General features: G+C 38.3%; 1 protein-coding gene and 1 non-coding gene across 5 annotated transcripts in view; both read left to right on the forward strand.

Annotated features, from left to right (window-relative positions):
• VWC2 (von Willebrand factor C domain containing 2) overlaps window positions 1–21,736 on the forward strand; it is a 153,016-nt gene that overhangs the window by 41,221 nt on the left and 90,059 nt on the right. The gene's annotated exons all lie outside the window — the stretch shown is intronic.
• Window positions 18,694–18,800, forward strand: LOC115898550. The gene has a single exon (XR_004058260.1). It is a non-coding gene; the product is annotated as a U6 spliceosomal RNA (small nuclear RNA).

The following is a 21,736-nucleotide window of genomic DNA, read 5'->3' on the forward strand; positions in this document are numbered from 1 at the left end:
ACTGCCTTTGGGAATGGATTTCAGACAAAGCCAGGGACTCAGATCAAAAACTGGCGTCCACTAGGCCTGGCCATTACCAGTTACACTGTGCCCCTTGAACTTGTTGAGGACCAGCCCTGGAGTCACTTCCCCATCTCTGCCTCTCTTTAACTGTCACTGAGTCTCTATAAATGTGTGTGCAGAGATCCTTGTGGGAACTTTCTCTGGCTTGCTTCCTAATGGAGATTGATTTCACTCGTGACTATTCTCAGAAGCCACAGTCCTAATCCCATTGTATTCTTATGCCATTGATACTGAGTTTAGGAATTGTGTAGACACCATGCTTTGTTGGACCCTTTGTTTTTCAGATTGTTGGAGAGAAGTGTGTTGTGTGTATGTGCATGCATTTTTATATATATTGTAGCATATATATGTTACTCTTAAAAAACACTGAGGCACTTATTGTTTATTTCACTGCATGTATAAAGATGAGTCAAGCTATGATGCCTGCCTTTAATGATCTCACAGTCTAGAGATGAGGTAACCTTGTAAATAACTTGTGTTTGCTGTTTTACTTGAATTATGATAAAAAGTAGTGAGGGAAAGAGGGGGAAGAAGTGAGTAATACTGCAGTAAACATCACAATGTATATGGCCTTTATTTGCCTTTGAATTCTTATATTAGGAGAAACTCCCAGGAGTGAGATTATTACGCTGACAGCTTAGGATATTTTATGACTCTGATACATATCACCATGTTGTTTTAAAAAAGGTTGTGTAAATTTACAAAGCCTCTGATTTTATTATAACCTTGCTAACCTTTTGTTAATTTAAACTATAGAAAAATGATGCCCATTATTTCAATATTGAGCACATAAACCTTACAATATTTTCGATGGTAATTTTTCCACAATGCATTATACTTCTCTACCTTATTGGTAAAATAATTTTGAACATAATTTAAGTGGTTCTCAATAACTGAAGACCCTTGATGTGAAAACCAATGATCAGACTGCCTTGTAATACGACGGAGTATTATACAGTAAAACTTTGGTCAAGTAACTTGATTTCTCTGTATCCTTTTGGGTGCCTGTAACTTGGAAATATTTAACATAGCCACATCAGTGGATGCTTTGTGTCAATTAAATACCAGGATGAATTTCAAAGTCCTTCATTAATTTATTCAACAGATATATTGACTCATCCTTTGCTATATGTCACAGAAGAGAAAATGGCTAATAGGAAAACTTCCAGAACCATAGATTATGTGAAGGAAACAGATGATTTCCATTGAATTTATGAAGGACACAGTATTGAGCAAGGAGAATGCCTGCTGCAGAGTGGGAGTGGGTCATGAAATGGGAGAAGAAGAGAAGGAGTTTGTGGATTGTGGGCACAGCATGTGTCCGGAGGGTGGGAGTGAACCATATTTATGCACTGGATTTGTTGCCTAAGCCTGGAGTTGGAGAGAGAGTTGGGAAGTGTGAGGCAGGGATGTGAGAATGGATGCTGACTAGATTAGGAAGGACCTGGATGCTTCATTAGAGAAGTTATTAATAGATTTAATTCTGAGGCCATGAGAAGCCAAAGAAGGGATTATAGGATGGAAATGGTGCAAATACATTTGACCTCTTGAAAGTCATTCTGGTTGAGGATGTGTGAAAAGAGGCTATTGCAGTGATCCAGAGAAGGGCAATAGTTTGGACACGGGCAGTGAGCACAGGGAGACACGGTGCACTAAGGAGATACATCAAAGGTCAAGTCAACCGCACTTTGTGGTTGACCATACAAAGTAGGGGGAGATCAAAAGTTTAAGAATGAGGCTTCACTTCTGATTTGGGTAATGACAAAGACTATGGGTTGATCCAAGAGGCAGGAAGAATGGGAGGAAGAGCACATCACAGGCACTGATGGATGCTTTTTTGTTCAGTGTTCTGAACTGTCAAGTTAGACTGAATTCCTTGAAGAAATAGTACAAAAAGCCTTGGCTTTGGAGCTAGACTGGCACATTCTAGCTTTATCCCTATCACCTTGTCTAATTTGCTTCCCCTCTTCAGTTTCTTCACTTGCAAAACTGGGACAATCTTCCATTCATTCCTTGTGGGCTTCATATGAGGATTAAGTAAATCAAGAGCCCACTGTTGAATCCAGACACTCACGACTGCTTTCTCCCTGCCATTGGCCCCCTGGGACTCCATCCCAAGTTGAGTTTCTTAAAAGTAATATCCACCTCCAAATTTTCTTTCAATCAACCTCTAAGACTTGTTCCTTGAACACTATGGCAGTTTGTCCAGTCTCAGGCAGTGGCCCCAAGCTGCAGAAGAGGTTGAATTTCCAGCTGTATTTCACAGGCAAGGCCCTCTGTCCTCTAGAAGATTATCCATTCACACTCCTTCACCATTATTCATCTGTTAAAAGCTGCTTGGTCATTAATACAGTGCTTTAAAATATCTCCAGCCTGTGTCTTCAGCAAAAGGGAAATCAATTGTCACAATATACAATACAGCTATTCATCCTAAGGCAGATATCTTTACCACATCCGCAGCATGATCAATGGCGCCATTACCAGAGGTAACTTGAATTGCATCCAAAACACTTACATGGAACACATTCTGGTAGAAATGATCTGTCAGTGGTAGACAGTGTGAAGACAAATAACCCTGTGGATGACTTGCCCAATCTGTCTCCATCTCCAGGAGAATAAGCCAATGAATATTCTTAGCAAGGATTTTCAGTGGGTGCTTCCAGGGAATGTAAAATACCCTCTTTGTTGATCAGAAGACACATTCTGCTCTTACACTAACAGCAAAACCCAAACCTTTTATTTGTCTTTCAGGAAGATAAACTTCAGGTATAAAAGAGTCCATTACCCCAGGAGGTATCCATAAACCTCCAATTCTGAAAATTGCATATCATCTTTTCTAAAACAAATGCCTTCACTTAAGAGCAGTTACAATTTGCCAATCCTGACAGCTGCGAACTGAATTTATCTTTAATCACACATTCACTGAGTGTCTTTTGAAAGCACATCAGCCATCATTGAGTAAAGCATTATCATATGGGGGGAAAAACATTGCCAATTCATTAATAAGGAAAACAGAAGTTTTTCAGATAGTAAGAATTAAATGCCTCTGAAAAGAGTGTCTGAATTTTAGCCTATGCTATAACTTGATTCTTATAATACTGGTTAAAAATAGCAGTTATTTGAATGAATTTTGTCATTATGAGCAGGCTACGGTAGGTACAAAAGTACACATTAGACTTTACCTCAAGGAGAGCCACCAAATGCTGAGATGTCTGCATCTAGGTAATCTTAGGAGGGAATGGCTAAAAGTGGATGGCAATTGAGAGAAGGCAGATTGGGAAGTGACACAAAGAAAAATTTTCTAATCATTAGAATTCCTATTACTTAAGTATTCAGGGGATGGGGAGCCAAATTCACAGCGAAATATTTCCCAAATTGGACTAGTTTATTTGAAGAGCCCTTCAACACTAAAAATCTATTATTCTTTGACACTAATGCATAAGTGTTTCAGACATCGTTACTCAGTGATCCATTTTGGGTGCACAGAAAGAACAGTTGTTTTTTTCTCCAGTTAACTCACAGATTTTCTTGTTTTTCCCCATCTTATGCCAGTAAATCATCTGGTAAGTGAATGAGATATGCACTTAAAACATTCATCCTTTATTCCTTGAAGACCTTCGAGAGAAGGTGCGGATCACCTTTCCCCAAAGCGGAACAGAGCAACATCCAATCTGCATAGGGGCTCTGCAGGACCCTGAGAGAGAGTAGACCCTGCAGCAAGGGAGCTGGATCTGGCTAGACCTGCTGCCGGGGCCACCTGTGATGCATGCACCTCACTTTCCTCATCAGTGAAAGGAGACTGAAAGCAAAATTGAAGATTAAAAATATATATATATATCTTCATATATATATAAATTCATGTATATATGTAAATTCATATATATATATATGAATTTGCCTTTAAAATAAAATATTATGTAAAGGAAGTCAACAGCCTCAGCAAATAACTTGAATGTGATTAATGTTTATGAAAAGTGTCACACATGTCCCAAAACCCGAACTTCACTTACCTCCTAATAACTCAAATTTTGAAGCCCTCTCACTAGCCCCTTGGGAAGACAGACACCTTGGCATCCAACAGCTTCCTCGTTGGTCTGCAGTTCCCTCTGTTGTGGCTGCATTCAGCCCTTCCTTCTGTATTGAACCTACACAAAACTGTCAATACATCTGTTCACCTGTTTTCGCTTTGTTGCTTACTCCATCCAGAATGTCTTAAAACCCTTCTCGAACAAACAGAACTCTACAGGAGTTCAAGGGTGGAGGCAGATGTCTACTTCCTGCTTCACAAGGTCTCAACTTTGTGCTCACAGAAAGCGTTGTGTGTGCCCCTGCCGTGGTGCTCACAGTCTCGGGTGACATGACTCCTTGGCCACCTTCATGAACTTGCTCATTTCACACTGCGCTCTCCATGACCGAGTTCTCTGAAACATGAGGGACATGCAGCCAAAACGCGGGCCATGCTGTGCAGCCTAAAATGTAAAATACTGCATGATGTTCTTTATATTGTAGGGGAAAAATAACATAGGTTTGTAATGCGGAAGACCTGTTACAAAAGGCAAGTTAAAAGAAACCAACAAGTTTATTCATGTTTATATTTCATACATACATGGGAGATACCCAGAGAATGAGTAGTTCTCAAAGAGGTGGCTTTGAATTCTAGCTGATAACAGGGAACAGTAAATTTTTAGAGAAGTAAGGAGACAAAAGCAAAGGACTTTGATTATCTAAGAGATCCAGTGGGGGAGGGCAAATAACTGGCAGATAGAGACTAGTTTGTGATGCTTGTTAGTGTGGGCCCCTCTGGTACCATCTCAGGTCCAGGAGGGTCTCTGTTCTCCCTGGTAGAAGGGGACAGGTAGGGTACCTTAAGTCTTTGTAACACCGTGTCCATATAAATAGAGGGAGGGCAGAGGTCTTTCCTGCATCTGCTGCTTCTTAATCATCTTCAGCTCAACAGTCCTCCCTATTTGAGGAGGTATATTTTGGTCTCTCACAATATATTTCTAAGATTTTAATCCTTTCTAAATAAAGTGAGATTAGAAACACCAAGCTCCCTCTCATTACTCTGAGAGAGATTGACCCTCACAACCTCCCTGAAGCTCTTGAAGAGATTGATGATGATTTCTTACCTCTTATAAATATTAGGTAGGTGCTATTACTTTTAATATCTCAGGAATGCTCTACCCCACAGCTACTCTGTAGCTCTGAGCCCATTTGGAGTGCTGGAAACATCTCACAGGCAACCGCTTCACACTCCAGGCACCATGAACGATGATTACCATGGCAGCCCGCAGTCATTATTGAAAATACAGCATCAGAATAATGAAGATGCTAAGACTCTCCCCTCTGGCTCCCATGAGTAATGAAAGCCTGAAGGAAGGGCTCATTCATTAAGATTTTATAAGCAGAGGAGAACAATTGGATATTTGCTTTAAAGAAATTCATTTCTGTCCAATATTCTAATTTTGAGGAACTTTGTAAGGAATTCAAATTTATTTTTTAAAAGGATTAAAATGAAGTTCAGTTACTGTAAGTGAGTCTTTGAACTAAGTACTCTTGAAATGTTTCATTAGTAACATTTTGTTCAAAAATTCTAATGGAACTGACAAGAATTTGACTTTTGTTTCACTGTCTAAAGAATGTAAATATGGTCATTGCACATACCAGAAATGCAGAGAGTAAAGTGTACCTCACTTATATTGACTCTTCCCCATCATTTATCCTTGCAATGCTTTGCGATCCCTGATTAAACACAAAAATCTAGCACCTGAAACTTATCAAAAAGATGAACACTGACAGTCATCCCCCGTAGGTGCAGCCCAAGTACAGGCTGAGGAAGGCTGGCAGGACGAGAGTTCTGTGCAGTGATGAGCATGGTCAGATAAGAGCTGTCCTTCAGCCTGCACCACCTATGGAACCACAGCCTGGAGATGAGCTGCCCAGCCCCCCCACACCCAGGATGCTGAATGAAGGGCTTGTTTTCATGTTAGCCAATATTATCACAACGAAAGTAACTTATTCTGTGAACTTTTCCATTTTGCAACTAGTCCTTTCACTAGCAATGAGGAAGGAAGCAGAGAGGGAAAGAGGACTTTAGCCAATTTTTAATATTGATTTTTGCTTTTGCAAGGATATTGATGAGTGTTTAATTTGCAGTCTGCCCACTCATTGTTGGAGGCTGCAGTGAGCTCACTGGCAAGATACAAACTGGAAAACATAAATTTGCTGAAGAAACATCAGCTTCTAGTTCAAAAGTAAATAGTTACAGTAATAAGAGGATCTCAAGACAATGATGTAACACACTTGGCAGTGGAAGGAATATTTACTTGTCACTCTCTGAACCATGAATGCTCATTGACAGCAGATGAGAATTTTACCCAAGATTAACATCACTCATTTTCAACTGCAATTTTCTAATAGCTGTGCAAAAAGTAAAACAAGTCCTGTTACTATGTTGACTCCAATAGCAGAAAAAAAAAAGCAGCAAAACATTAAATAATGTCAGTTTTATATCAGTGTCTTACATACTTCAAGTAGAAAAACAATTCCATAATTTTCAAAGTTAGTAATTAAAAACAAATCTATTCTTGGATATAAAAAAAAAAGCTTTTGGAAGTTGATTCCATGAGTTAAAACATCTAATACTATTGCAAATTGTATTTTAAATTCATTTAAAGAATTCAGTGTTAAAAGTACAATTTTTTTTTTGACTAATACTTTGGATAAATTTTGGCAGGAGCAGAGTGTCATGATAAAAACCATGATTTAACTTAAGAAACCAACAGAGTACAAATGCACTTGAATTTGATTGTGTTGCACATATTCATAATTGTATCTAAACAAGCTGTGACATTCTAAAAATAAATATAGAAGCTATAGTTGTCAAAATTTAAAAATATTCTCATAAACCCATCTTTTTATGAATATAAAAAAATTCTCAGCATGGCAGTAGTGCTTTCTCTTTCATCAGTTGGAATTTCTTTAGAAATGGTTGAACTTTGGAAGACCTACTATAAAGTCAATCTAAATGCCTAACAACGTTTTTGACATTTAAAAAATTGAATTCTCTTTATTTTGGCTGCATATTTCTTTCCAACTAGAAATCTTTCATTACAGCATTTAACGAATTAATTAATTAAAAAAAAAACTCTAGCTTTTGAAGTTTTAGAAAGTTGCCATTGTTAACGCAGTTATGCCGTCATGTATAAATCGTGTAGTGTTTTTAGTTTCTTCTTTTATAAATCATGCTTACTGAGGTATACCTCACATATAATTAAAAACCTGCCTTTTAAAGGTGCAGTTTATTTCTCACCTTTCTCTCCAGCTCTAGCCCTAAGCAGCTGGTGCTCTGCTTCATCTCACTGTGGGGTTTTGTGGGATTTTGTTTTTTGTTTTTTGTTTGAGATGGAGTCTCACTCTGTTGCTCAGGCTGGAATGCAGGGGCAAGATCTCAGCTCACTGCAACCTCTGCCTCCAGGATTCAAGCGATTTGATTCTCCTGCCTCAGCCTCCTGAGTAGCTGGGATTATGGGCACCTGCCACCACACCCAGCTAGTTTTTGTATTTTTAGTAGACACAGGATTTCACCATGTTGGCCAGGCTGGTCTCAAACTCCTGACTTCAAGTGATCTGCTTGCCTTGTCCTCCCAAAGTGCTCGGATTATCACTGTGGTTATTTTTAACCAGTGCTTCACAGAATTTCAGATGAGAATCATGGAGTATGAGTCTCTGTGTCTGGCTTCCTCCACTTGGTGATGTTTTTGAGGCTCACCTGTGTTGTTGCCTGTATCAGTCCCTTCCTTTTTACTGTTGAGCAGCGCTCGCTTGTATAGACACAGCACACTTCATTCATTTACTGCTTGGTGGAGATTTGAGATTTTAAGCTTCTGATTAGTATGAATAATGCTCCTGTGAGCTTTCATGGATAAGCCCTTGTGTAGAAATATGTTTATATTTATCTTGGGTAATTTCCCGGGAATGGAACTGTAGGAGCGAGTGGGTATGTTTTACTTTGTAAGAAACTGTCAAACAGTTTTCCAAAGTGGCTGTTCTATTGAGCATTCCCTTCAGGATGGCAGGAGTGCTCCAGTTTGTTTCATAATTACACGATAATAATTACGAGTATGGGTTCTCTAACTGGCAGGATATCATACAAGGATGCTTGGACAGATGAAAGAATTCTTGGTTACAGCTTTGAATGAGAAGAGGCTGCCACTTGGGCTACACAGTGAGCTGCATCCAGGGACAGGGTAACAGCAAGATGGAACTATACAACCGCGAAATGTACTCCCCATACGGAAGGAAAAAAGACTAAAGAGACTGACTCTAAGAGAGTCTAGAATGTTGGACTCTGCAGAGAAAGGCTTCAAAGTAGCTATTAGGGTATGTTTAAAGATTTAAAGGAAAATATAATCTTCTGTATGGCAAGTGGGGTGGCGTGAGCTTGGTGGAGCCAACTGGGATCCCTGGACATTGGGCATTTTGAATAATTCCAAATAAGAAGGTCCATTCCTGGGCCCTAAGTATCCTGGGGTCCCTGGCGGTTGGGTGTGTGTTTATTATAATTCAGCAGTGTTAGTGCCTGGTAAGGGAAGTAGTGGTGGCAGGGGCTTAGCAAACTGCCTGTGTAGAGGAATTGAAAGTTTTCAGCCATGACATCAAATCTAGGTCAAAACAGCACTTGTGAAGTATTATATTACACTGGTATTCCACATCGTTGCCAACACTTGGTACTGATAGAGATTAATTTCAGAAGGTCTAGGAGGTCTAGTGCACCTTAATATGCATTTCCGTAACTACCAGTGATAAGAGCATCTTTTCATGTTGTTTATAGCCATTTTTATATCCTATTTTGTGAAGTGCCTGTTCAAATCTTTGGCTCATTCTTTATTGTTATTCTTTTTATTGTTATTGTTTTTCTGTCATATTTCTTGTTATTGACTTGAAAAAGTTAATACAAATCCTTTGTCTAGTATATGTGTATATGGTATTTTCCCTCAGTCTGTGGCTTGCCTTTTCATTTTTAATGGTATCTTTTAAAGAGCAGAAGTTTTTAATTTTGATAAAGTTCGGTTTCTCAATTTTTCTTTCATGGCTTACTTTTTGGTCCTGTCTATGAAATATTTGCCTAATCCAAGGTCATAAGTTTCTTTTACATTGTCTTCCAAAAGTTTGTAATTTTGGCTCTCAGATTTATTGTCTGGGTACATGGAGGGAGAAAAGAGTTGATGTTTGCTTTTGCCCATGTTGATATCTAGTTGTTCCAGTACCATTTTTTGAAGAGATTAGCTTTTTCCTATTGGATTATCTTGACTTTTTTGGGTCAAAAATCAGTTCACCATATGTGGGGACCTTTTTCCAAACCATGTGTTCTTTTCCATTGACCTATATGTTAATCCTTAAGCCAATGTCAGACTCTTCTCTAGAATTATTGAAAAACTTGAAATTAAGTACTATAAGATGTCCAACTTTATTTTTTAAAATTCCATTAGCCTTTGCATTGTCACCAAATTTCAAATTTAGCTTGTCAGGTTCTACAAAAACCCTGTTTTGATTTTGGTTGAGTTTGCATTTAATTTACAGATTAATTTTGGAAAAACAGACATCTTAACCAGATTGAGTTTTGCAGTCTACAAACATGGCATATCTCTTCATTTATTTAGATATTTTGAAATTTCTTTCAGTAATATTTATGGTTCCTATTATACAGGTTTTGCATATCTTTTGTTAATTTATTCTTAATATTATGCTTTTCCTAATATTCAATGGAAATGTTTACATTTAATTTCAATTTCCAGTTGTTTGCTCCTTCAGTATAGAAATATATTCGATTTTTATTAATCTTGTATTTCCTACCTTACAAAACTCTCCAAATTTGTGAAATTTTCATTCATTATTTATTGAGTTATTTTTCTGTTTCTTGTTCTCTTTCCTACCCTTCCTAAACCCAAATTATACATATGAAAACTTCTTATTTCACCCCCCAGGTCTTTAAGGATTTATTTTCCCTGTATTTTTTTTTCTTTCTGTTCTTTACATTGGATAATTTATATTGGTTTATCTTCAAGCTGATTGATTGTCTTCTGCCCTCTAAAATCATCTGTTGAGTTAATTTAGTGAGTTTTTCATTTCAGTTATTGTACTTTTCAATTCTAGAAATTCCATAGAATTATTTTTATAGTTTTTATTTCTTCATGTTATCTATATGTTCACTCATTAAGACCCATTCAGATCACATTTTCCTTAAAATTTTTAAACATCCCTTAATAGCTACTTTGAAGTCTTTGTCTACAGAGTACAACATATAGGCTCTCTTGGAGTCCACTTCTTTAGTTTTTTCTCCTTCAGTATGGGGCATACATTTTGTTGTTACATTGCAGCAACTCTGCGTTCTGTTGTTTCTTCTGAGGATTGATGGTTTTCTGTTCCTGCCTGGAACCACAGTGTGAATATAGATCTCCTCTATTCTTTGCCTAGTTCTTTTTGGTTACAGGTGCTTCTAAATTGGTCTGGACCTCTTCAGAATTCACTGTGCCTGTGGAGGTTAGTGGTCAAGCAAAGTACTTGTGCAGTTTATGCTGGCATTTTGGGCCCAGCCATTTTCTATTTCCTTGCTTCCATGTGCTCCTCCTCACTTTCCAGCTGCTCTGCTAATCCCAGCTGTAAGACTTTGCTTTCTATTATCTGAACTGCAGGTGAGTTGAGAAAGTCATACAATCAAAACAGCAACAAGAAACTGATGTTTCTTAATGCACTTTTGTCCTTTAATGAAAGACTCCTCTTACATTTACACCTACTTTCTGGCTACCTCCTCAGACTCCTCACTGTACATGCTTATTCATCAGTTGGCCAGAGTTACAGGCAGTTTGTACTGATTTGGAGTCTTACCCTTTCTTTGGCTTTCTTACTTCAGTGATCCCTACCACCCCCATATTTCCAACTGTTCTGCCAAATCTGACTCTGTCCTTGAGGCAGTAAGACTGTCATTTCCTGTGACTTGAGTAGAAAGGAGAGTTGACAAAAACCCACCACAGGCAAAAAAGCTACAAACTCATGATTCTTACCCTTTGTTGTAAGCATCTGTTTAGAGTAAACTCTCCTAGGTTTTCTGCCTGCTTTTGGTGGCTTTCTGATACCTCCCAATAATTATTCCTTCTGTCTGGTTTTCATCATTGCTGTCTGGGGAACAGTTTTTCAGTGACACCATCACCATTACCAGAAGTCTTCCACTTTTAGTCTGCAAGAAAATGAAGATACGAGAAATCTTTAACAAGTTAGTTATTTTCACATATAAAATTTTGTATCCAAAAAAGAATAATCTCCTTTAAAACATCTTAGAACATTTTTAAGAAAATGATCACGCATTAGGTCCCCCCAAAAGTATTAGTGGACTGAAAAAGGTGAGACTCACAGACAATCATTCAATAATTTTTAGTCAAGAACCTGTTGTATACAGGTGTGGTTCTAACTATAGCATTGCAGATGAACAAGCCAGAGTCTTTAGAAGTGCACAAATGTATGTCCTATAAAATTTCAATTGAAAAAAATATTGTCTTAATCATTTTTTGCTTAAAGAAGAAATCATACTAAAATTGTGTGCTGTTTAGAAACAAAATAAATACTACATGTCAAAACCAGTGATATTTTTAAATATTAATGTCTTGTATACTACAAATCTGCTAGGAAATTTTTGGTGGTTTCATTTAAAAAGTTTTTAATAGATTTCTTATTTGTTTAACTAATGTTTCATATGTTTGAAAATATTATCACAAAAGATAACTTAAAGTCATTTAACAGACTCTGCTGGCCCCTGATGGGTGGACTATATAAATATTCTTTTTTTTTTCTAGCAAGTACTATGTATTATTTATGCCTTATGATAAATTTACAATTATATGAATTTGGTGTATTTTCTTAGGCAAAATTTTTATCTTTAGCATGTTCAGTATTCCAAGTCAGGAAAAAATAGTTTATTCATAATTGTTTTATTAATTGCTTATATCCACTTATACATAAGAATACACATTTCATTTTCATAATATTCCCAAGTTTTGACATATGCTTATTATAATTTTGAAGTTTTAAAATTATTTCTTGCTTTGTATGATTTTATATATTGTTAATACAGTTAGTTACGTCATATTGCAGTTGTGTTTATGAATAGGACTCACATATTTGTATGTTTACATTTTAAGTACTTTTCTGTATTCTCGAGTTTTTATTGTCAATTCTGACATTTTTATACTCATGCAAGTAGAGTGAAGCTTTGCCCATTTTTTAGTATTTATATAATGCATTTTGACTTTAAGTGTTATTGTATAGTTAGCAAAGTTGTTTGACATGCTTTAAATTTTTTAAATTCATATTAATTCCAGAAAGTGCCTTCTATTTTATAGAAAAGTCCAGCCCATTTTAGTATTTTATTAGTACAGGAGCCCGTTCTCCAATATATTCAATATCATAGCTAGCCTTTGTTGTATCTTTTTATTTCTATGTTGTATAAAACAATAGCTTTTTATTTTTCTTAGTATTGGATGGGAGGTAATTGCATGTTATTAAATTCATTTTCTAGAATTTATTATGCTGAAAATAAGTTGCTTTCATTATTTTCTACCATTCTTACCATTATATTGTATTAATAATAATCACCATTTAAAAGGTCCACCATGTACAAGAGCAATTCTAAGCCTCCTCTTAATAATGGCCTGTTTATTTCATGTCTCACCTCTTTTCTGGGGGACTTCTCTAAATCTGGCATTGGTATAGCCTTCTCTGGACACCCCATTACATCTTACCATTTAGTTTTTTACTGTAAAATGCAATACTTACTGTTCTTTGTTTTTTAGAATGCATTTTGCTTTCTTATATATTCTGATCAAGTCTTTTATTGAGACACGGTTTACATACAATAAAATGCACAAATTTTGATCATTCAGTTAAGTATTCATAGTTACATACTTCCACCAGCCATCATCCCAGAATGTGCCCTCATGCACATTGCCATGTAATTCCCACCCCACCCTTTGTGCCAGAAATACCTACTTCCAGTTTCTGTCTCTATAGATTATTTCCGCTTGTTCTGAGACATCATATAAGTAGAATCTTACATGAGATGTTTTATATCTGGCTTCTTTCACTCAGCATATTTTTGAATTTCATCCGTGCTGGGCCTATTTGTATTTTGGTTCCTTTTTTGGCTGAGTAGTATTCCATAGTACAAATAAACCACAATTTTAAGTGCATTCTCTTGCTGATGGATGTTTGGTTCCTTTTCAGTTTGGAACTATAATGAATAAAGTGCTATGAATATTTTGCACCAGGATTTTTGTGGACATATAGTTCTATGGCTTGCAAGTAAATACTAAGGAGTGGGTCATGGGGTAGGTCTGTGTGAAAAGTTCTAATAAATTACTAATTTTCAAAGGGTTTGTACTATTTTACACTCCTACCAGCAATATGTGAGTGTTCTAGTTGCTAAACATCCTCACCAACACTCAGTATTGTTAGTCTTCATAAACTTGTCCATTCTAGTGGGGTGTGGTGGTAGCCTGTGTGTGTTGAGCTGGGTCTGGGCTGTGCTGCTGTGTAGTTGGATTTAGTTCTGTATTAACCATGTCTTTTATTTTTTGTATTCTGATACTTTGACATCTGGGGTCTCACTGCTGCTAGACGGACGGCCTCTCCCAGGGTTCATCAGTTCTGAGAGGTAGTAAGCAACTTGCCAGAGAGCAGGTTTTTCAAATATAAACAACCAATCCAGAGCTCACTCCCCCAACCACCTCCTGCAGCAGGCTTTTACACTTTGGGCTGCTGTACCCTGCCCTAATACTCACTCAGGGCCAGGTCCCAGGGATAGCCCGGGTGCCCCACAGCCCACTGAAATGATTCAGACTAGTCAATGCTAAGCCTGTTTGCCCTGCTCTACCAATTCCTTCCCATAGAACCCACACCAAGGCTCTTGCCCACAGCTCCTCTCTCTCTCTCTCTGCCTCATGGCTAACCCTGCCACTTCCCAGTGGTCCCCTGAGGGTGGTGTCTCTCTTCTACTGGAACCTATGAGTAATGAACTATCTTGCAAAGAGAGTTGTCTCCTGATCTGTTGTCCTTACTGTACCTCAACTTTCTGTTAATACACTATATTTTAAAACAATTATTCACTGGCTTAAAATGTTTGCAAGGCTGTATCAGAATTTCTCTTTAGCAGTGCTTAGAATCTGAACACCCATGTGACTTGAGATTTTTTAGAAAATAATATCCCACCGACCAGCTTTCTGAACTCTTAGAGTCTCTCCGATTTACAGCTTGTCAGAGTTTTGGGTCTCTAGGGAGTTCCTTGTTCTCCAGCTTTGCTCCTGGGTCCCACTTCTTCAGTGGCCTCTCTCTCCTCTGTGTCCCATGGAGGCATCCATAATACCCCAGTTAAGGTTCTGACAGCCTGGCAGGGCATCTGGGCATTCGTGCCCTTCCCTTAACATCCCTGTTCACTTGTTGAAGCTCATGGGAAAGGGCTGGTGTTTGGTTGCAGACTCATTCCATGGCTGGTGCTCTTCTGGGGTCTAACGCATCACGCCAGCCTACACACGCCCTTTGAAGTTTGTGATCCCATTGTCTCCTTTCTCCTTAGCCCTGCCTAAACAGCCTTCTTCCTCTGCCTTCACATTGCCAGTGAGGAGGGCAAGCTGTAGGTGCCAGAAGGCTTATCCCTTTCTGCGTTTAGTCCACCTGGATCTCTTTGCATCCTTAGCTCTCTAATGAATAGATACATTAAACAAACAACAATTACAAGAACCTGTGGTTTCACAGTTTATCCAGCTCTTTCTGTTAGGATGAGAATGGCCATCTCTGGAGACTCTTTATTTGCTACCTGGAAGCAGAACTTCATGTTGATTGATTTGTGTGCCATTAACTATCTTTTGGGTTATTGTCATTTTTTCAATCTGTTCTCAGATCTCTATTGCTGCTTAGGAAGATTTTTTACAGCCATGGACTGTGTTTACAGATTTTCTTTTTTCATGTCCTCCAACTACTCTATATTTTTCTGCCTTCAAAAGAAAAGTCAACATCACTGAATGTAGTACTTGTACTGGAAACTTGCTTTTTGCTTTTGACTGTTCAGCTCTTCCCTGTGGTTCTCTTCCTTTTCAAAGTCTCCAGGAAGAAATATTAGGCATTGTCCTTTTTGTCCTTGGCAAGTTGTAGAATCTTTTATTAATCTTTAAAATTTGAAGAAAAAAAAAAAAACTTTAACAAGTAGGAGTCCTGGAACAGAAGTTGTTTCCTTAATAATTTGCGGTTCACTGTGGGGTGATGGGGGCTCTGTGTTGTCAGAAGTCTCTGGTTTCTCTGGTATCTAGACTTCATTACATGTTGTATTACTGGGATTTGACTTCAAAATTTGTTAATTCACCTTGTATTATTATTGTTATTCCTGTCCACTGTCCAATGGTAATTTTCTTGGGCTAGTTTTATTTAACATTGCTCTTCCAGTATTTCTTTCTATTCAGTTGTTCATAACTTCTGGAAAGTTTGTTAATTACCCAGCGCGCGCCCCCACTCCCCGCCAAACCTGACTGTTTTAGCAAGCCAAATACAGTGCCACGTGCTTGTCTGCATCTAAGGTGGTAATCATTCTTCTTTGGCTTTGGCTGAAGAGGTGACCAAACACCTCCAGAAGCTCCCTGTGGCTCCTGAGTTGAGGGCGCCCATCTCCAGCTGCTGGCTCTTCTCCTAAGAGCTCATGGTGGTGGTGATCTTCTTTTGTAAATTTCTCATTGCTTTTTGAAGTCATTCTCATTTATTTTGATGTAGATTTTATTTTTTGAAATGTTAAAGTCTGTGCTTTAGACTGTCAGTAATTTGAATTTTTTATTTTTTCACCAGCAATTGTAAAAAGGACTATTCCACACTCTCTGAACACCAGAATTCAGGAATGCTATAACAAATGTATTTATTAGCATTCTTATTTAACCAGGAAATAATTATTTAACCTGGAGAAGATGCAGGTACTTCAGGGGAGAAATGTTATGATACTTGAGTGCTTATTTTATGGAAAAGGAATTCAGTTTCTTCTGCATAATTTGATAGGGTGCACATGGGTAGAATATACAGGTGGCAGTTTTTCGCTCAGTGTAAAGAGACACTCCTCATACTGAGGGCTACCCCCAGTGAAACAGACACTAAGAAAGCAACAATTTCCAGTTACTGGAGGTGGGAGGGCAAAGGCTCGTTGGCCATGCTTTAGCTACAGTGAGAAGAGTTCCTGACTCTGGCAATGATAAGAAGCATTCAATTCTGTCAACAAGGTGATCAACTGCAAAATAAAAACATAAATCTGAACTTAGCAAGAAGAGACATTTGTTCAAAAGGATTTTTGTGATAATAAAAGACGATTGCAAATGGAAGAACAGAAGATCTTTAAACACCTCCAGAACTTAGGCAAAAAGAGTTTCTTTCCTTCATTTCATTGAGCAGTGGTTTGTAGTTCTCCTTGAAGAGGTTCTTCACATCCCTTGTAAATTGGATTCCTAGGTATTTTATTCTCTTTGAAGCAATTGTGAATGGGAGTTCACTCATGATTTGGCTCTCTGTGTCTGCTATTGGCGTGTAAGAATGCTTGTGATTTTTGCACATTGATTTTGTACCCTAACTTTGCTGAAGTTGCTTATCAGCTTAAGGAGATTTTGAGCTGAGACGATGGGGTTTTCTAAATATACAATCATATCATCTGCAAACAGGGACAATGTAACTTCCTCTTTTCCTAATTGAATACCCTTTATTTCTTTCTCCTGCCTGATTGCCTGGCCAGAACTTCCAACACTATGTTGAATAGGAGTGGTGAGAGAGGGCATCCTTGTCTTGTGCCAGGTTTCAAAGGGAATGCTTCCAGTTTTTGCCCATTCAGTATGATATTGGCTGTGGGTTTGTCATAAATAGTTCTTATTATTTTGAGATACATTCCATCAATACCGAATTTATTGAGAGTTTTTAGCATGAAGGGCTGTTGAATTTTGTCAAAGGCCTTTTCTGCATCTATTGAGATAATCATGTGCTTTTTGTCTTTGGTTCTATTTATATGCTGGATTACGTTTATTGATTTGCATATGTTGAACCAGCCTTGCATGCCAGGAATGAAGCCCACTTGATCATGATGGATAAGCTTTTTGATGTGCTGCTGGATTTGGTTTGCCAGTATTTTATTGAGGATTTTTTGCATTGATGTTCATCAGGGATATTGGTCTAAAATTCTCTTTTTTTTGTTGTGTCTCTGCCAGGCTTTGGTATCAGGATGATGTTGGCCTCATAAAATGAGTCAGGGAGGATTCTCTTTTTTTTCTATTGATTGGAATAGTTTCAGAAGGAATGGTACCAGTTCCTCCTTGTTCCTTTGGTAAAATTCAGCTGTGAATCCATCTGGTCCTGGACTTTTTTTGGTTGGTAGGCTATTAATTATTGCCTCATTTCAGAGCCTGTTATTGGTCTATTCAGGGATTCAACTTCTTCCTGGTTTAGTCTTGGGAGGGTGTATGTGTCCAGGAATTTATTCATTTCTTCTAGATTTTCTAGTTTATTTGCGTAGAGGTGTTTATAGTATTCTCTGATGGTAGTTTGTATTTCTGTGGGATCAGTGGAGAGGACACAAACAAATGGAAGAACATTACATGCTCATGGAAAGGAAGAATCAATATTGTGAAAATGGCCACACTGCCCAAGGTAATTTGTGGATTCAATGCTATCCCCATCAAGCTACCAATGACTTTCTTCACAGAATTAGAAAAAATTACTTTAAAGTTCATATGGAACCAAAAAAGAGCCTGCATTGCCAAGACAATCCTAAGCCAACAGAACAAAGCTGGAGGCATCATGCTACCTGATTTCAAACTATACTACAAGGTTACAGTAACCAAAACAGCATGGTACTGGTACCAAAACAGAGATACAGACTAATGGAACAGAACAGAGCCCTCAGAAATAATACCACACATCTACAACCATCTGATCTTTGACAAACCTGACAAAAACAAGAAATGGGGAAAGGATTCCCTATTTAATAAATGGTGCTGGGTAAACTGGCTAGCCATATGCAGAAAGCTGAAACTGGATCCCTTCCTTACACCTTATACAAAAATTAATTCAAGATGGATTAGAGACTTAAATGTTAGACCTAAAACCATAAAAACCCTAGAAGAAAACCTAAGCAATACCATTCAAGACATAGGCATGGGCAAAGACTTCATGTCTAAAACACCAAAAGCAATGGCAACAAAAAACAAAATTGACAAACGGGATCTAATTAAACTAAACAGCTTCTGCACAGCAAAGGAAACTACCATCAGAGTGAAGAGGCAGCCTACAGAATGGGAGAAAATTTTGCAATCTACTCATCTGACAAAGGGCTAATATCCAAAATCTACAAAGAACTCAAACAAATTTACAAGAAAAAAACAAACAACCCCATCAAAAAGTGGGCAAAGGATATGAACAGACACTTTTTAAAAGAAGACATTTATGCAGCCAACAGACACATGAAAAAATGCTTATCATCACTGACCATCAGAGAAACGCAAATCAAAACCACAATGAGTTGCCATCTCACACCAGTTAGAATGGCAATAATTAAAAAGTCAGGAAACAGTGCTCGCTTCAGCAGCACATATACTAAAATTGGAACGATACAGAGAAGATTAGCATGGCCCCTGTGCAAGGATGACACGCAAATTCGTGAAGCGTTCCGTAAAAAAAAAAAAAAAAAAAAAAAAAGTCAGGAAACAACAGGTGCTGGAGAGGATGTGGAGAAATAGGAACACTTTAACACTGTTGGTGGGACTATAAACTAGTTCAACCGTTGTGGAAGAAGGTGTGGCAATTCCTCAAGGATCTAGAACTAGAAATACCATTTGACCCAGCTATCCCATTACTGGGTATATACCCAAAGGATTATAAATCATGCTGCTATAAAGACACATGCACACATATGTTTATTGTGGCACTATTCACAATAGCAAAGACTTGGAACCAAACCAAATGTCCATCAATGATAGACTGGATTAAGAAAATGTTGCACATATACACCATGGAATACTATGCAACCATAAAAAAGATGGGTTCATGTCCTTTGTAGGGACATGGATGAAGCTGGAAACCATCATTCAGAGCAAACTATCGCAAGGACAGAAAACCAAACACCGCATGTCCTCACTCATAGGTGGGAATTGAACAATGAGAACACTTGGACACAGGAAGAGGAACATCATACACGGGGGCCTGTCGTGGGGTGGGGGGGAGGGGGGAGGGATAGCATTAGGAGATATACCTAATGTAAATGACGAGTTGATGGGTGCAGCACACCAACATGGCACGTGTATACATATGTAACAAACTTGCACGTTGTGCACATGTACCCTAGAACTTAAAGTATAGTTAAAAATAAAAAACAGTTTCTTTCTTTCATAGACAGGAGTCAACAAGGCTAGAAAGAACCAGGCATGGGGAATTGGGATGAAAGAGTAGCATCATCAGATAGTAGACAGATAATGTTTTCCCTGAGGCCAGCCTGTTCTCAGGAGGGGCATGGGCTGCTCAGGCTGAGGGGGCCCTGGAGGAAGGTTAACAAGCATTTTGTTTGGTTGATCAGTGGGGACAAAGCAGTTCAGCTAATTATTTATGAGGCAGAAAAATGGAAATTTGCAGGGTCTTTGTCTTTTTCACCGGGAACAAGGGGGCATCCACACATCTAAGTCATATGGGAGGGGCAAGTCTTTGCAGTAAGCTGTTTTCAGGGACACAAAAGGGTGGGATATTCCTTTACCTCATCAAAAGACAAAATTATAAGAAATTTTGTTTAAAGATCTAATTGGCTTTTATTTGCTATTCTAGAATTGAGCATCACCTCGTTCTATTTTCTGAAAAGAGAATTTTCTGAGAAATAAAACCTCATTCTATTTTCTGAGAAAGAGAGAATTATATTCTCTATTTTCTGAGAAATAGAATGAGGTTCCTATCAACTGATCAGAGGAGGTTGGCTTTACAGGCAGAAAGGACTCAAGGAAGCAGAAACAAGGAACAAAAAGTGTATTGGTCATCTGAAAGTTTCTTTCCTTACAGGGTTAAAACAGAGGGAACTTCCTTATTGTGCTGAACCAGGTTAACTGAAATCTCCTGTTTTTTAGGAAAACCAACCCATTTCAAACTTCTGTTTGGTTCCATGGCACTTACCACAGGTCTCTCCATTCTGGTTTGGTCTGGTCTGCTGGGACCTAGTGCAGGAGGCTGGTCTAAGCCAACAGCCTCTCATCAACTGTGTTTAACAACATTCACGTAAAATTCTACATTGCCAAGACTTTGTCAAGCTGTATTCACTTCGTGGCAATGAGCTGTGTCCAGTTGTCATTTAGCTGTCTTTGGTCATTTGCCAGGTACCTCCAGGCCCTTCACTAGGCTCTAAGGTTAAAAATCTGGGTCAAAAATCGACACTGCTTCAAGGAGATCACAGTCTAAGAGTCTTCTCTGGAGAAGTACACTTCCAGAATTGCAGCTACAGGCCCTGTACCTCCTGAGTTGAAAATGTGAAAAGTCCAGAAGTCAAAATGACCAGAGTAAGGGCTAAAGATCAAAGGATGCTATGAAGGTTAGGCTAATAAGACTTGTTGATGCATTGCATTTGGGCATGAGAGAAAGGAAGGTTTCCAGGTTAACTGCAAGGAGTTTAGTGTGAGCAACTAAATGAATGGGATTGATATTTATTGATACAGAGAAGAATGTGGGCTTAACAGGAGACAGTGGAGGGAGATGCAGAATTCAGTTTTGTCTGTGTTACATTTGATGAGCCTGTTAGAAGTCTGAGTAACTTCTTCAAGTAGAGATTTGGAGTTTGGAATTCAGAGATGGGATCCCGACCAGAAAGATGAATGTGGAGGTGATACTGAACCAGCATGTTCCACCCCTTGCACAATAAGCCAATCACTGAGATGACAAGTTTTGCAGTAGAGAAAAGATTTTATTCACAAAGCAGCCAAACAAGGAAGTGGGAGAATACCTCTCAAATCCACCTCCCTGAAGATGGGGTCTTAGGGATATTTATGAGATAGAGGAGCAAGGTGGTCCAAGGCGTTAGGAAAGGTGATTGGGGGTGAGGAAAAATGAGGTAATCAGTGGTCCATGTAAATGCAGTCAAGCTTCATGGCTCTTTATGGGACACATCTTCACAAAATGGCATCATTAACATGATCTGAGAGTGATGTTTTTGTCCCTCCAATGTTAGAAGATCACTTATTGAACATTGCTGCAGGGAATCAACCCTGTCCAGTTGGAGGCTCAGATGGCTTGAACTGGACAAGGGTTGACCCCAAGTTCCTGAAAAACAATGTAAGCAACTTACCATCGTAACTTACAGATTCTATCTATAAGTTAGGCAGTAGGAATTTAGTTATATATTGTTTAGCTCATGATTTTTAACTATATAGGTTTTAAGATCAACTAGAAAAAAGGAACTAAAAGCAACCAAAACAGATAAAGTTTTGCAAGATCACTAGCTTAGCTGTTGATTTCAGAGGTGGCTTGTGGATCTTCACATCCAGATGTCATAAAGTTGATCTTGTACCATGGGAAGTGTATTGGTTGAGCAAAACCAGTGGTGATAATGATTCTACTGGTTTCTAAGCTGATGGGAGGACTTGGG

The sequence above is a fragment of the Rhinopithecus roxellana genome, chromosome 6 (assembly GCF_007565055.1).
Source record: "Rhinopithecus roxellana isolate Shanxi Qingling chromosome 6, ASM756505v1, whole genome shotgun sequence".
NCBI lineage: Eukaryota > Metazoa > Chordata > Mammalia > Primates > Cercopithecidae > Rhinopithecus > Rhinopithecus roxellana.